Source organism: Nothobranchius furzeri, chromosome 2, assembly GCF_043380555.1.
Source record: "Nothobranchius furzeri strain GRZ-AD chromosome 2, NfurGRZ-RIMD1, whole genome shotgun sequence".
Taxonomy (NCBI): Eukaryota; Metazoa; Chordata; class Actinopteri; order Cyprinodontiformes; family Nothobranchiidae; genus Nothobranchius; species Nothobranchius furzeri.
The window spans coordinates 76,893,572-76,908,129 of record NC_091742.1 but is presented as its reverse complement, the minus strand read 5'-3'; the positions used below and the strand labels follow the sequence as shown (position 1 = coordinate 76,908,129).

The 14,558-nt window shown below is 41.5% G+C and overlaps 1 protein-coding gene across 3 annotated transcripts in view; it reads left to right on the top strand.

The window, feature by feature from the left end:
• Window positions 1-14,558, top strand: part of nhsl2 (NHS-like 2) — a 215,538-nt gene that overhangs the window by 126,657 nt on the left and 74,323 nt on the right. The window lies entirely within an intron of this gene.

Below are 14,558 nucleotides of genomic sequence, written 5' to 3'. Positions count from 1 at the left end.
CGATTGAATTCCAGATAGAAAAACCAAATCGATAAAATAAAAACCAATAAAAACAAATCATTCAAACTGACTTAAAAGCTACTAAGACATATGCAATCTCACTCTGAATTATAGGCACCTGAGAACAGAGGAGTTTTAGAAGAGATTTGGCTGCTACTGAGAAAGCTCTATCACCCCTGAGCTTCTGCTTTCTTCTCGACACCTCCAGGAGAAGCTGGTCAGCTGACTATAGTGGCCGAGACTGGGAGTGAGCAAATAAAAGCTCACACAGATACTGCGGGGCAAGGCCATGGACAGCTTTAAAAGCCAATCAAAGCACCTTGTACTGAACCCTAAAATCAGCAGGCAGCCAGTGCAGCAAAGCTAAAATAGGGGTGATGTGATCCCTCTTCCTCGAACCTATCAATAGGCGTGCTGCTGCATTTTGCACCATCTGAAGACGGGAGAGGTGAAACTGAGGGAGACCAAGGTACAGTGAGTTACAGTAAAGGGCACGCATAGTGGTGTAATAAATGCATGAATCACTGTCTCAAAATCACAAATAGAGACCAGAAGTTTAACCTTGGCAATCCTCCTTAAATGGTACAAACTAGCTTTAGTTACAGCACCAATTTGCTTGTCCAAGTCACTGTCGAGCCGGACTCCCAGATTGATCACTGCAGGTTTCAGAAATGGGGCCAGTGGACCAAGGTCAGCTGAACATGGCCTACTGGACACATTGGGAGTAAAAAAAAAAACCTCAGTCTTGTCATTATTGAAGTGTGAAACATTTGCAGACATCCAGATTTTAACCTCATCTAGGCAGTTTAGGAGAGGATCCAACGAATTAGGTCGGCTACGTTTAATGGGAATATAAACCTGGGTGTCGTCTGCATATAAATGGAAGGAACATCCATGTTTCATAAAAACAGAACCCAGAGGTAGTAAATAAAGGAAGAACAACAAAGGGCCCAGCAATACTCTTCTGTGCTAACAGATTGGATGAGATCAATCACTCAATCACTCAATGGATGTAAAGTGCTGCATAGAGATACAAAATAAAACTGGTAAAACAATCATGGAGATAAATGTGACATAAAAACTGTTAGGACACAAACATGTGTTATAACAACTGTTAAAGCTGTTATGACAAATCTAAAGAACAAGCTAGGTTTTGAACACAAACATGGTCACGGAACACTTACCCCTCCCCTCAGGTATTTTCTCTGAGACGCATCTGCCGGAACCAGAAACCCCCGATCCCGGACTAAACGAGACAGCGCTAAACACCAGTCGCCATTTTCTAGGTCCAAACGTCTTTTGTTGTCTGTGACTCCAAATGGTGTTTATCTTTTTGGGACTTTGGTAGTTTTTCCTAAAGTTGAAGTGGTAGCAGCCAGCTGTTTCTCCTTCTCTGATATTATTGAGCGGAGAACCTCTCACATCAGTGGTGTTCCTTTCTAAATATGCCAGTGTGTAATGAATGGAGGACCCAGGCGACAACCAGATGGTCCATTTGCTGTCGAGTCATTGGTGTGTTATTTACTGAGGTTTTTAGACAAATACGAGAGAACCACTTTGTTTTTGTTTGTTTTATTTCATCTGAACATTATATTTACAGCTATTCTATGTTAGAACATTATTAAGAGGCATGAAAAAAAGTTTTAAGCAAGCTTGTTTTCCAGATATGTCATTGTAGCTTTAGGAGGAGGGAATATGAGATATTTATGTGCCTTTATATTTGTTTGAAAATGACCAAAATGGCAACAATTTCATTATTTCTCTGCATAATATGATCTTAGTTTAGAACAACAGCATAAAATTTGGCACATTCCTCCAAGAAGTGGCACCTCTCTTTCTTCATGAACAACCATGTTGCTAAAAACTAAAGGAAAATTGTCACAAATGGTTCTGTACTTGTGAAGTTAATGTGTCTGCGTGTGCTTTTACTTTAAACGGTTCATTGTCAGTCCTCTAAGATGGCTCCAGGTAGTTTGAATTGTGTGTTTGTCAGACACTACACAGAAGAGCATTTGCTATAGACTTGACAACATAACTGTAAAAGCTTTGCTGAAACTCGACTTTAAAAAATTGTCTGAAAAACACTTTTTCTGACAAGATGTTGAAACAAATCCAGACTTGAATGGATTTTCATGCTTTCAGCTGGCTGTCGCATAAATGACAGATACTGTAGTTTTTGTAAAAGTTGTGCTGGTGACAGAATGTCGATAAGTGTGGTGATATGGTCTTCTCTACAGGTATTTTTAGAGAAAAAGAGGCATTTGATGTTTGAAGAGTGCTCACTTAGCTTGTCTAATTTCCCTCCCCTGTGGAACTCTTCACGTCTGGTTGTTCAGGTGGTTATTTTAGATCATGTGTGTGCTTGAACACTACTCAACTATCCGTGCACGTTGCTGAAAGTGCACTTTGTGGTTTGGCAGTGTTGTGCTCAGTTATAGTGGTTACCATAGAGGTGCTATGATTACATCCAACACACATCTACGGCTGAGATTCTCTTCTAAACCATTTTACACTCTAGGAGGGAAAATGGAAACACACACACGCACGCACGCACGCAAACACACACACACACAGTCACGTGCTACCTGCACACATACACACAGTATTTCACATGCTCATATGTCATCCCTGGTTGAAGGACACACATACACGCTTCTCTCATTATCTCAGCGTATTTTGCTCATTACCTCTTCTGCTCAATTTAATATGAATATGAGGGGAGAAAAAATCAAGTCTCATTGAATTTTTATGCAGATGAGATGCTAAATGCGGCGGCTCAGTTGTTGGATCGGCCCGGCTGCTGTGAACCGAGTGACGGGTGTGAATCGAACAGTGTGAGGAGGCGAGGTAAAAGGTGAACATATGTCAGAATAATGGTGGAATTTCTCATTTTTGGTATGAAATGATCAACGCTGACTGGTTAGATGGAATAAGATGCTGCTGGAGGCATCAGATGAAGCTCCACTAGCAGTAATGGTGTGGTTTGGAAATCGACTTTTCTTTTACTTTAAAAGAAAACTCACAGTTACTGTTCCAGATCCCAAAGGAATCAGAATGTGCTCCTTTAAGTCTGAGGCAGAGGCATTTTAAAAAAGTTGGAAATGAACCTTTGCCTCAAGTGGAGGAGTTCAAGTATCTTAGTCACAAGAGATGATAGGATGTACCAAAACATGGACCACATGCATTGGGGCCTCATTGGCAATAGGGTTTGTTTCTCTTGCCTTTTGTGGTGAAGTCAAACTGGTCCAGGTACATTTCATCCCTCACTGTCTACATAAATGGTGTCCAACCCTAGTCCTCAAAGGGCATCATCCTGCATGTTTTAGTTGTTTCTGTGCTCCAACACACCTGATTCATTTGTTGAACTTAGGGATGCACCATATATCGTTAACATAGGTATTTGCCAACAAAACACACACACACACGCACGCACGCACGCACACACACACACACACACAGCTAACATTTTTGGCTCTATACACCATCACAATGGATATCAAATGAAACGAACAAGCTGTGCTTTAACTCCAGACTGTCAGCTTTTATTTGAGGGTATTTACATCCAAATCAGGTGAACGGTGTAGGAATTACAACAGTTTGCATACATGCCTCCCACTTGTTAAGGGACCAAAAGTAACGGGACAGAATTAGTGGGAGGCACGTATGCAAACTGTTGTACTTCCTACACCGTTCACCTGATTTGGATGTAAATACCCTCAAATAAAAGCTGAGAGTCTACAGTTAAAGCACATCTTGTTCGTTTCATTTGATATCCATTGTGATGGTGTACAGGTGCTGGCCAGTAAATTAGAATATCATCAAAAGGTTGAAAATATTTCAGTAATTCCATTCAAAACGTGAAACTTGTACATTATATTCATGCAATGCACACAGACCAATGTATTTCCAATGTTTATTACGTTTAATTTTGATATTTATAGGTGACAACCAATGAAAACATCAAATCTGGTATTCCAGAAAATTAGAATATTCTAAAGGCCAATGAAAAAATGTTTGTTTCTCTAATGTTGGCCAACTGAAAAGAATGAACATGAAAAGAATGTGCATGTATAGCACTCAATACTTAGTCGGGGCTCCTTTTGCCTCAATAACTGCAGTAATGCGGCGTGGCATGGACTCGATCAGTCTGTGGCACTGCTCAGGTGTTATGAGAGCCCAGGTTGCTCTGATAGTCGTCTTCAGCTCCTCTGCATTGTTGGGTCTAGGGTATTGCATCCTCCGCTTCACAATACCCCATAGATTTTCTATGGGGTTAAGGTCAGGCGAGTTTGCTGGCCAATCAAGGACAGGGATGCCATGGTCCTTGAACCAGGTGCTGGTGGTTTTGGCACTGTGTGCAGGTGCCAAGTCCTGTTGAAAGGTGAAGTCTGCATCCCCATAAAGTTGGTCAGCAGCAGGAAGCATGAAGTGCTCTAAAACTTCCTGGTAGACGGCTGCATTGACCCTGGACCTCAGGAAACAGAGTGGGCCAACACCGGCAGATGACATGGCACCCCACACCATCACTGACGGTGGAAACTTTACACTGGACCTCATGCAACGTGGATTCTGTGCTTCTCCGCTCTTCCTCCAGACTCTGGGTCCTTGATTTCCAAAGGAAATGCAGAACTTGCTTTCATCAGAAAACATAACTTTGGACCACTCAGCATCAGTCCAGTCCTTTTTGTCCTTGGCCCAGGCGAGACGCTTCTTGTGCTGTTTCTTGTTCAAGAGTGGCTTGACACACGGAATGCGACACCTGAATCCCATGTCTTTCATGAGTCTCCTCGTGGTGGTTCTTGAAGCGCTGACTCCAGCTGCAGTCCACTCTTTGTGGATCTCCCCCACATTTTTGAATGGGTTTGTCGTCACAATTCTCTGCAGGGTGCGGTTATCCCTAGAGCTTGTACACTTTTTTCTACCACATTTTTTCCGTCCCTTCGCCTGTCTGTTAATGTGCTTGGACACAGAGCTCTGCGAACAGCCAGCTTCTTTAGCAATCACCTTTTGTGTCTTGCCCTCCTTGTGCAAGGTGTCAATGATTGTCTTTTGGACAGCTGTTAAGTCAGAAGTCTTCCCCATGATTGTGGTGCCTTCAAAACAAGACTGAGGGACCTTTTAAAGGCCTTTGCAGGTGTTTTGAGTAAATCAGCTGATTAGAGTGGCAGCAGGTGTCTTCTATATTCAGCCTTTTCAGAATATTCTAATTTTTTGAGATACCAAATTTGGAGTTTTCATTAGTTGTCACTTATGAATATCAAAATTAAACGTAATAAACATCGGAAATACATTGGTCTGTGTGCATTGCATGAATATAATGTACAAGTTTCACGTTTTGAATGGAATTACTGAAATATTTTCAACCTTTTGATGATATTCTAATTTACTGGCCAGCACCTGTATAGAGCCCAAAATGTTGGCATTGTGTCGATGTCCTAATATTTATGGACCTGTCTGTATATATATATATATATATATATATATATATATATATATATATATATATATATATATATATATATATATATATATATACATACATATATATATATATATATATATATATATATATATATATATATATATATATATATATATATATATATACATATATATAATTTATTGGTTGAGTTGTGTGATTCTGAGATATTTGCAAATGGTTTCCACACAATCAAAGTCATTATTTGGGTGTTTGAACATAGAATATGAAAGTTTCTCTGGCTGCCCCTCCGAGGTTTGGGATTAATGTTTTTCTAAATGTGAGAATGAGTGGGAATGAAGCTGAGAGTCTTACTTTCATTTGACCTCAAAGATAAAGCTTTAGCTCAAGGAGACGGACCAATGATGAATCACTCAGAAGCTGGAGAATAAAAGAAAGATGGCACAAATTTAGTTTTGGGGTTGAAACGAAACAATAGAAAGAAGGAGCAGGTATTTGTTCAGAGACAACAAGGTGACGGTGCGTGATGCATCTTCAGCTGACAGCACCTCTTTGTTAGTGAAACCAACTCAAGCTCCTGATATTCATACCACTCTGAAGCTGTGGTGTTTACGTGTTACCGAGGGTTTGAATCCAAAGTAAATATCCGTGTTAATGATGTGTGTGACCTGCAAATGACCTTCCCTCAAGACTCCAAATAAGCCTGCTTGACAGAGAGAAGAGAGTATCCAAGCCCATCAGCCTCATTATTGTTTACCAATTATTTTCTTTTAGAAACAAAGCAGAATATTGTTTTCAGAAACAGAAGACACCTCCAGAAAGGTATTTATGGGGTGGCCGGATAGAAGACATTGATGCTGGGCTTGCACACCAACTCCAAAAACCCATTACAGAATTTCAGGAATTTCCTTTAGGTTGTTTATTGGAAGAATACTGGGAATGACTTTGTGAATGAGGGACAAAAACCTAAACAGGCAAAAACAATTAAATGAATGTTTTCTGCACTCTGAAATTGGGGTTAGAAGATATTTCAAAGGGATTGCCAATGACTCCCACATTTGGAATGCCAGTGGCTTTAACCACTGAAATATTGAAATGTAATACAAGGTGCAACTGAAGGTAAAGCCAAATTAACTCATATCCGTGTCAAATAGAGTCCGGCGACTCTATTGTTCTCTCATTGGATCATCGTAGAGCCAACATTCCCATTCATGAGGTTTGATAGACATGAGTGTGCGGCGAGCAGAAAGAGAACAGGAAATAGATGGAGCGCTGCTTCCTGTCAAACTTTCCTCTGAGACAACCACCGCTGGAAGTTATCTGACCGAGACCGTACGTCATGGCACAGTGGTGCTTGTAGTGTCGAGGCTAAATCTATCCAAGCAGACTGGAATTACAGGTCGAGTGCCAACACAAATTGAAGGGCCTGACAGATGGTGACAAAAGACCTCTGGAGATCATGGTCAGGTCTGACAGATGAGGCCAGGACAGATCCGATGCTCCATTAGCAACTAATTAGCATCTACAAGTATGATTCACTGATATTTTAGTTTTCCTTTGTTCTCACTTAAAGCTGTAGAGATTAAACATAGGACGCTCTACAAAGCACCACCACTAACACTTGGTCCAGCTTATGGTCCAAATGAATGACTGTCCGACTGAAATGAAAATAATCAGAAATCAGAACAACATACTTATTTAAACTGAGGACTTTTATTCTCTTAGAGAGGCTTTCAAGCCTAAATCAAAATGTTAATAAGATTAGATTAATCTACTATCGGTACTCACCAACTAGTTGAGATTGTGAGAAGTTCGTTGACTTTTTGTTTCCCTGTTGTTTTTTCTGCAAGAACATGCGGTCCCCTCTAATACATGCAGTGGCCGTTAGTCCTTTGGTGCTCCAAATGGAGCAAAATACAAGATTTTGCTCATATTCAGGAATCTGGTATCTTCTATTCTTCTATAAGATTTTCAGCATCTCAAACGAAAAAGTAGATACTATGTAGCATGTAGAATGTAGTATGTAAACTGAGATGGTATTTTTCTTAAAGGGATATTTTTGGAGAGGCTGTTGATGGCAGCTCTCCAAATAGCAACATTTTAAATAATGGTCTTTTAGTCTAACTCGAAAGAAAACAAGACCAATTTGGATTATTTTACCGAAACATCTTCTGTTTCACAAATTTTGTAATGATTCATGGGTACGGCATTTTACAATGCAGTAAGCTTTGTTTTGCTTTTCTTTGTCATTCAATTATTAGGACATTTTGTGAGTGCTAATAGCTAGCTGTAGCATTTTTGAAGAAAGCCTGTAGTTGCTGTTGGTATAAATACCTCTGTAATGTTACCTGCTAGAATATGAAGAACTCCCAAAATAACATTGATAAAAATCTGCTATAGATGGGATTTCTCTATTGATAAACCCATTATGGCTCGTTTGAGCAGATTTTGAACAGTTCATACAGATGTTATGACCACCATCAATTTCTCATTAAAATACTGTTTTGAGAAAACTATTTAAGCAGTCCCGGGTGTACTATGGCTAGCTTCTGCTGCTGATTGTGCTAAATAACCATATAATTTCATGTATGTAAACATGCAATGTGATGTAAAGGTTTCTTAAACAGAAGTCTGCGGGTGGACGTTTTTAATGATGCTAGTAATCCTCTTAAATTTTGAGCACATCTACACTAGCTGTTAGCTCATCAATCCCATCAAGCTAGGAGACAGTTTCTCCAATTTGAGGCCATTCATAAAGCTATCTACAACAGGTTAAATATTAATTGTTCTGAACTATCCCTTTAAATTTTCTTGCATGGATGCTGAATTTAACTGATATCACCTTCTTTCACTGGGGCATCACTTTCATCTGGGACAGGAACGTTGGTGTGAATAAACAAACCTTTCCTTCAGCTCCGTGACCTTGTTGGAGTACAAGAATCAATTCCTGCATCTTTGAGCAGAAGGAAACAGCAACTTAAAAGATAACAAACTGGAGCTGTAATCACACCTCTCCCAGCTCGCTGTTAGGTGTGCCACAGGAGGCCAATATAAAAGCACATCACCGTCCCTCGTGTGCTGGAACAGCAGCTCTGTCTGACAGTTGTTGTCTTTGCACCATTAAATATTCAAAGCCTAACTAGCGTTGCTCGGCATGAAATGTTTAAACGACATGTATTGAGGTTGTGCTGTAGGAAAAACCAAAGCAGTGCTCCATGAGTACGGCGTGTCAGACTTTAAAGGGGCTTCCACGTGGTCTCGTGTTGTGCTTATAGAAGAGACGGTCCCACCAAACTGCTTCAGCACAACTGTTGTGTCTGTTTAAATCTTTTATTCTGAAACCTGTAGCTGAGTTTTGCAGATGTGCTTTGCTGGGATGGGATCTGACAGCTGGTGTGTGTGTGTGTGTGTGTGTGTGCGTGTGTGTGTGTGTGTGTGTGTGTGCGTGCATGTGTGTGCGCACATGTGTGTGTGTGTGTGTGTGTGTGTGTGCTTGCATGTGTGTGCGCGCATGTGTGTGTGTGTGTGTGTGTGTGTGCGTGCGTGCGTGCGTGCGTGTGCGCGCGTGTGTGTGTGTGTGGGTACAGTACACCTTGAACCATCTGTGTCCCTGTATCAGCTAAACATGTGTATTTCTGCAGGGGTCTATGTGTGTGTGTGTGTGTGTGTGTGTGTGTGTGTGTGTGTGTGTGTGTGTGTGTGTGTGTGTGTGTGTGTGTGTGTAAGTTGAAGTGATAAAAGAAGATTGATGAAGCCCAGCAGGACGAGTGTGCTCTCACCTCAGATGATAGGGTCAAAAACATCACGGAGAAGAACCTTGATGAAGGAAACACTGTGTGTGTGTGTGTGTGTGTGTGTGTGTGTGTGTGTGTGTGTGTGTGTGTGTGTGTGTGTGTGTGTGTGTGTGTGTGTGTGTGTGTGTGTGTGTGTGAGTGTGTGTGTGAGTGTGTAGAGAGTGGGACAATTAGCTGAGAAGGTTTTGAGAAGACAAATACATTACCTACTGACCTTGTGGATCTGTGACATCACTTCCTGTCAGTTTGCCACATTTTTTTCCTCCAGGGAAAGAAGAGACGCACATGTAGATTAACACCTCTGTTTCTCAGATACTCTCTCTCTCTCTCTCTCTCTCTCTCTCCCTCTCCCCAACCTCCTGCAGTCGCTGCTGAGTCAGCGTTGTGGGTCCTGCCCAGCGATAGCAGCATTGTGTATCTGTGTTATCAATCACTGTGATAGATAATCTGTGACTGTGTGTGCATATGAGTGTGTGTTTGTGTGACTGTGTGTGCATATGTGTGTGTGTGTGTGTGTGTGGCAGTAAAGTTTGAACTTGAATTTACAGCAGCAACAGCCAAAGTGACACACGGTCCATCCCAGCAGAACTGACACGACTTATTTGGGAAGGTTTGATTTACAGCCCAGCTCCCCGATTGGCTCAGCAGAGCTTGTTAGAGACACATTTCTGGGGTCTCTCTGAAAGTGTGAGAAAGATGTAGTTTTCAATCTCTGTGATTTTCTACCAAATCGGTTGTGTCCTACAGAGAAAGAGTTTGTGAAGGTAGCAAAGCTGTCCAACCCAATCCAGCCCATGAAGGAAAAGCCACTTGTTTATTTGTATCAGCTGTGATTAAATCCGGATTGTTTTGAAAGCCGAGTTCAGTTCCACTAGCTGCCCCAGGACAGATTACTGCCAGACTCAAAGAATTAGGACGTTATTTTGACAGAACCTGTATGCTACTAACTGAACTATGCTAAAAAACCTCAACAAGCATCAGATCCTGCCTTGCTCAGTAATTCTAAACCATCTACATCTAAAGCCTGGCACACACTACGTTTAACACATTTTTGTGAATACATTTTTAACAACGTGAGGACAATGCACGGCCTAGGGTTTCAGCGAGCCAAACTGTATAACATCTCACTCTAGCAGGACACTCTAAAGCCTATTTATACGTCTGCATCAGTACGCACGCAACGCCATTACCCGTGCTATCGAGGGCTCTCCAGCAGGCTCGCAAAGATGGACGGAGTCAAGCTCTCTTTACTAGACATCCGTCCAGCGAGACGGAGAATGCAAGCTTGTGATTGGGCAGGATGCTGCTTTCGGCAACGCCGCCATCGCGCCCTCAAAACACAAAGAAAGCTGAAGACATCAAGCAGCAGACACAGAGCAGCTTGAAGAAAACTTTGCGGAAAAACTCTAAAAATATGAACGTTTTTTTCACCGGTGACTGGAGGAGCGAAAAGACACGCAGCAGGCGTTTTATTCGTGGACAGAAATGACAGTAAACATGGGTTTAGAGGTGGCGAGCGCATGAAGAGGCGGAGGAGAATGAGAGACAAATTTGTCTGTGTTAAAAAGTCTCTGAAATACAAAAATCACAATAGTAAATACACTATCTTGGACCAGATATTTACCCCAGAGCAGCGCTACACCCTCTGTTGTTCTGGCGGGGAATTGCTTTGCAACACTCCCCAGGAGACTTGAGAGGTCCGAAGGCAAAACGTCCCGGTCAATGCGCCCCTATCTTTCCCTCGTGGAGCGAGTATAAATTAGGCTTATTGTCACAAGCGTACTCGCCGAAATGCTGACAGATACTCAAGAGATACCCAAGGGTTCACGAGGTTGGGCGGGTTGTCCAGTAAATGGATGGTTGCAGGTTTGATCCCGGCTCCGCACAGAGATATCGGCTGCTGTGTCCTTGGGCAAGACACTTAACCCACCTTCCCTGCTGTTGGTGTTCGGAGGGACCGGTGGCGCCTGTGCTCTGCAGCCTCACCTCTGTCAGTGCACCCCAGGGCAGCTGTGGCTACATCGTAGCTCATCATCACCAGGGTGTGAATGGATGAGTGATAAACGGTAGTGTAAAGCACTTTGGAGTCTTCTGACTCTGAAAAACACTATACAAGTGTGGGTCGTTTGTCATCATTTACAACAACTAGCCTTAGCAGGTGTTTTATTAAAACAGATTTAAAAAGACAACTTTATAAAAATGAAACTGTTTTTGCAAATTCACGTTTCATAAATAATTTAGCTATTAATTTAGCCCAATGTGGCTCCAACACAAACGTGATGCAAAAATCTCAAAAGTAAATATAAGTCAGCACCTTGACATTTTGAATAGAGATGTATTTTTCATTTTAAATGAGGAAATTGTTCCATTTATTTACATGGAGGGGGAGTGGCTTAAAACATATACTGCAACCAGCCACTAGGGGGCAGTTCAGCTTCTTTGTTCTTTCCACCTTTGAGTTATTTTTATGCCAAGTGGTTTTATTTGTCTCTGAGCTAAAGACATAGCTTTTCTTTTTAATTAATCAAATACTTTTATTCACACAGATTCCAGGACAGAGTTTCTGATTGACCTCTAACGCACACAAGCTAAATGTAAAACTGCCTAAAAGTGTGATGACAGAAAACTCTAGTTGCAGTGTCATCTGCCTCAGCATGAATAAATTACTCACATGCTGCTGCTGATGCTCTGTGTGCTAGCTGCAGGCAGTCTGTGCGCCCAAACGGTGGATTAGTCGGGCTGCTTCGGCTTCGTTTCACCTTAAATAAACAGAAACTATCTCTGAGTGAGACGTTTAAGTGTACGTGAAGGATCTTGGAGCTCAGAGATGAGTAGAAATTGACTCACATTTGGGTCAGGAAGCTTAAGAAACAGAATTTCAAATGTTCATATGTAGCCAGAGCTACAGCTTTGGAAAATGGATGTTATCAAAAATTTGGAATCGTGCTGCGAGAGAAAAGATTTAGAGTTGAAATCATCTCATTATGGATAACTGCAGCTGGAGATCTTTTTGGAGGTTCTCCGTGTTGGACCGAGTCGTAGATTGTTCCTTTTACAGAGCTGTACGTACTTACTTCACCAGTGATTACAGACTAAATCCATGGAGCATTTAATCACTTTAAACTAATTACTCTAGTTTTTTTATTTCTCATTTATAGTGTGTGTGTACTAAGTGATGTTTAAGGTCTGTCCTCTAAGGTAAAGATTCAGCAATGTGTGCTACACTTGACGTGAAAAAAACAGAACACCGTCAAGATCTCAAGGTTCGTAAGTATACATTAGATTTAGGAATTTAACAAAAGCACACACTCAGGTTAAGGTGACACATCACCAACTGCATGGAGCATATGAGCTTAGTCATTCACACAGGTTTGTGTGTGTGTGTGTGTGTGTGTGTGTGTGTGTGTGTGTGTGTGTGTGTGTGTGTGTGCGTGTGTGTGTGTGTGTGTGTGTGCGCCCGTGTGTGCGCCTGTGTGTGTGTGTGTGTGTGTGTGTGTGTGTGTGTGTGTGTGTGTGTGTGTGCATGTGTGTGCATGTGTGTGTGTGTGTGTGTGTTGTGAGTCATGTTGTTGAGCTGGTTGTGGAACACACCATCTCAATTAAAGTGACGCAAATTTCTGCAACACTAATTAGCATAAAATTACATCTTTCTTCCTGCTAGCAAACATGACTGAACACACACACACACACACACACACACACACACACACCTGCAGGGATGCTGACATCAGAAGGTTTATTTTGTGTTTAATTAGATTGCTATTCTTGGAGAAATAATTGAGAATGTAAATGTTGCATATGAGTACATACAAAGGACCACTTGTTGCTCTGGTTCACTATTCCAGCTGATCCAGGTGGTTCATGCTGACTCCAACACACAAGCATCTCCTCACCACGCCTCATTCTTTGAACCATTCTGTGAATATTATTTGCTTTAGAGAGAGAGAGAGAGAGAGAGAGAGAGAGAGAGAGAGAGAGAGAGAGAGAGAGAGAGAGAGAGAGAGAGAGAGAGAGAGAGAGAGAGAGAGAGAGAGAGAGAGAGAGAGAGAGAGAGAGAGAGAGAGAGAGAGAGATGAGTTAGGGGTCCTTGTTTATTTTTGTTTCTAACAAACTAACACACACCTTCAGCTTTTACACATTTTTGAGTGGCGATAAATTAATAATGAGGTTTCTATTTGTGAGTTTGTTTATAATAATGCAGATAATATGTTCAGTAAATGAACAAGAACAGAAGAGAAGAAAGCATTGGATTAAACATCTGAATATTACACTGTGTTGTGAGCTTACATGTCCTGCTGGGGGCAGCACTGAGCTACGTAACAAAAGCCTCAGGCCAGTCAGAGAGCCTCAAGTGTGTTGAAGAAGAGAACCCACACATACACACATAATCCCACTAAAAACACCTTTAGAAAGCTACATGCAACCAAATGTGTATGTGTGGGCCCAGATGCAGTAGAACTGGTGTGTTAAGACCTCTAAATAATAACAGGCTTCTGCAGAGCTTGATGACCTGCTGAACTGGCTATTTAACCATTGAATCTGGTTTGTTGGAGCAGGGAGACAACAAACTCTTGCAGGATAGAAGACACCCAGGACCAGGATTCCTGGTGGCATCCCCAGATTATTTTCATGAGGAGAGTGAAAATGTTTGGGGTGGCATACCAAATTGTTGCAGGTGGTTACTCTAGGAAAGATTAGCCTGTCGGTGCTCCTTTTTCATTTACAAAACAGGCCTATGCATCAGACAGGATTACACAATTCTTGAGAAACATTTCCAATAACTAGTTATTTCAGGTGGCCAACAATTTTCCAGAGGTCCCCATGCCCCCTTTGGCCACTTCTTGGTGACGCCACTGGCTAGACCATAAACATCTAAGCTCTAACATTTTTCAGATGAATAGAATGTGCAGCACAAGTGCTGAAAAACACTCAAAGTCACCAAATCTGACATTTGTGAAGGAATATTGACAATTTCCACAGATTAAATAGCAGACTTCACAGTCCTTTCACTGCTTCCCAACTATAATCTATTAGTTAATATGGATCTAAAATACCAATGAAACAAAGGACAAGTCCATTTTCAACAACAAATAAATGCTAGTTTTTATCAAAACCACCCAACTTTATTTTGACTGACATCAGCTAAAGTAAACAAAGTTCAAATGATGCATTTTTTATCTGTTTTTGCATCAGATCTCTTCAAACAGGAAGCATCCATTTAAAGAGCAAGTCAACCCCTACCAGATTCTTACTCAACTCCCACTTCCTGTTTGAAAAATGCAACAAATGCTGTTGCCTAGCAGACCGAGAGGGCGGAGCCACTA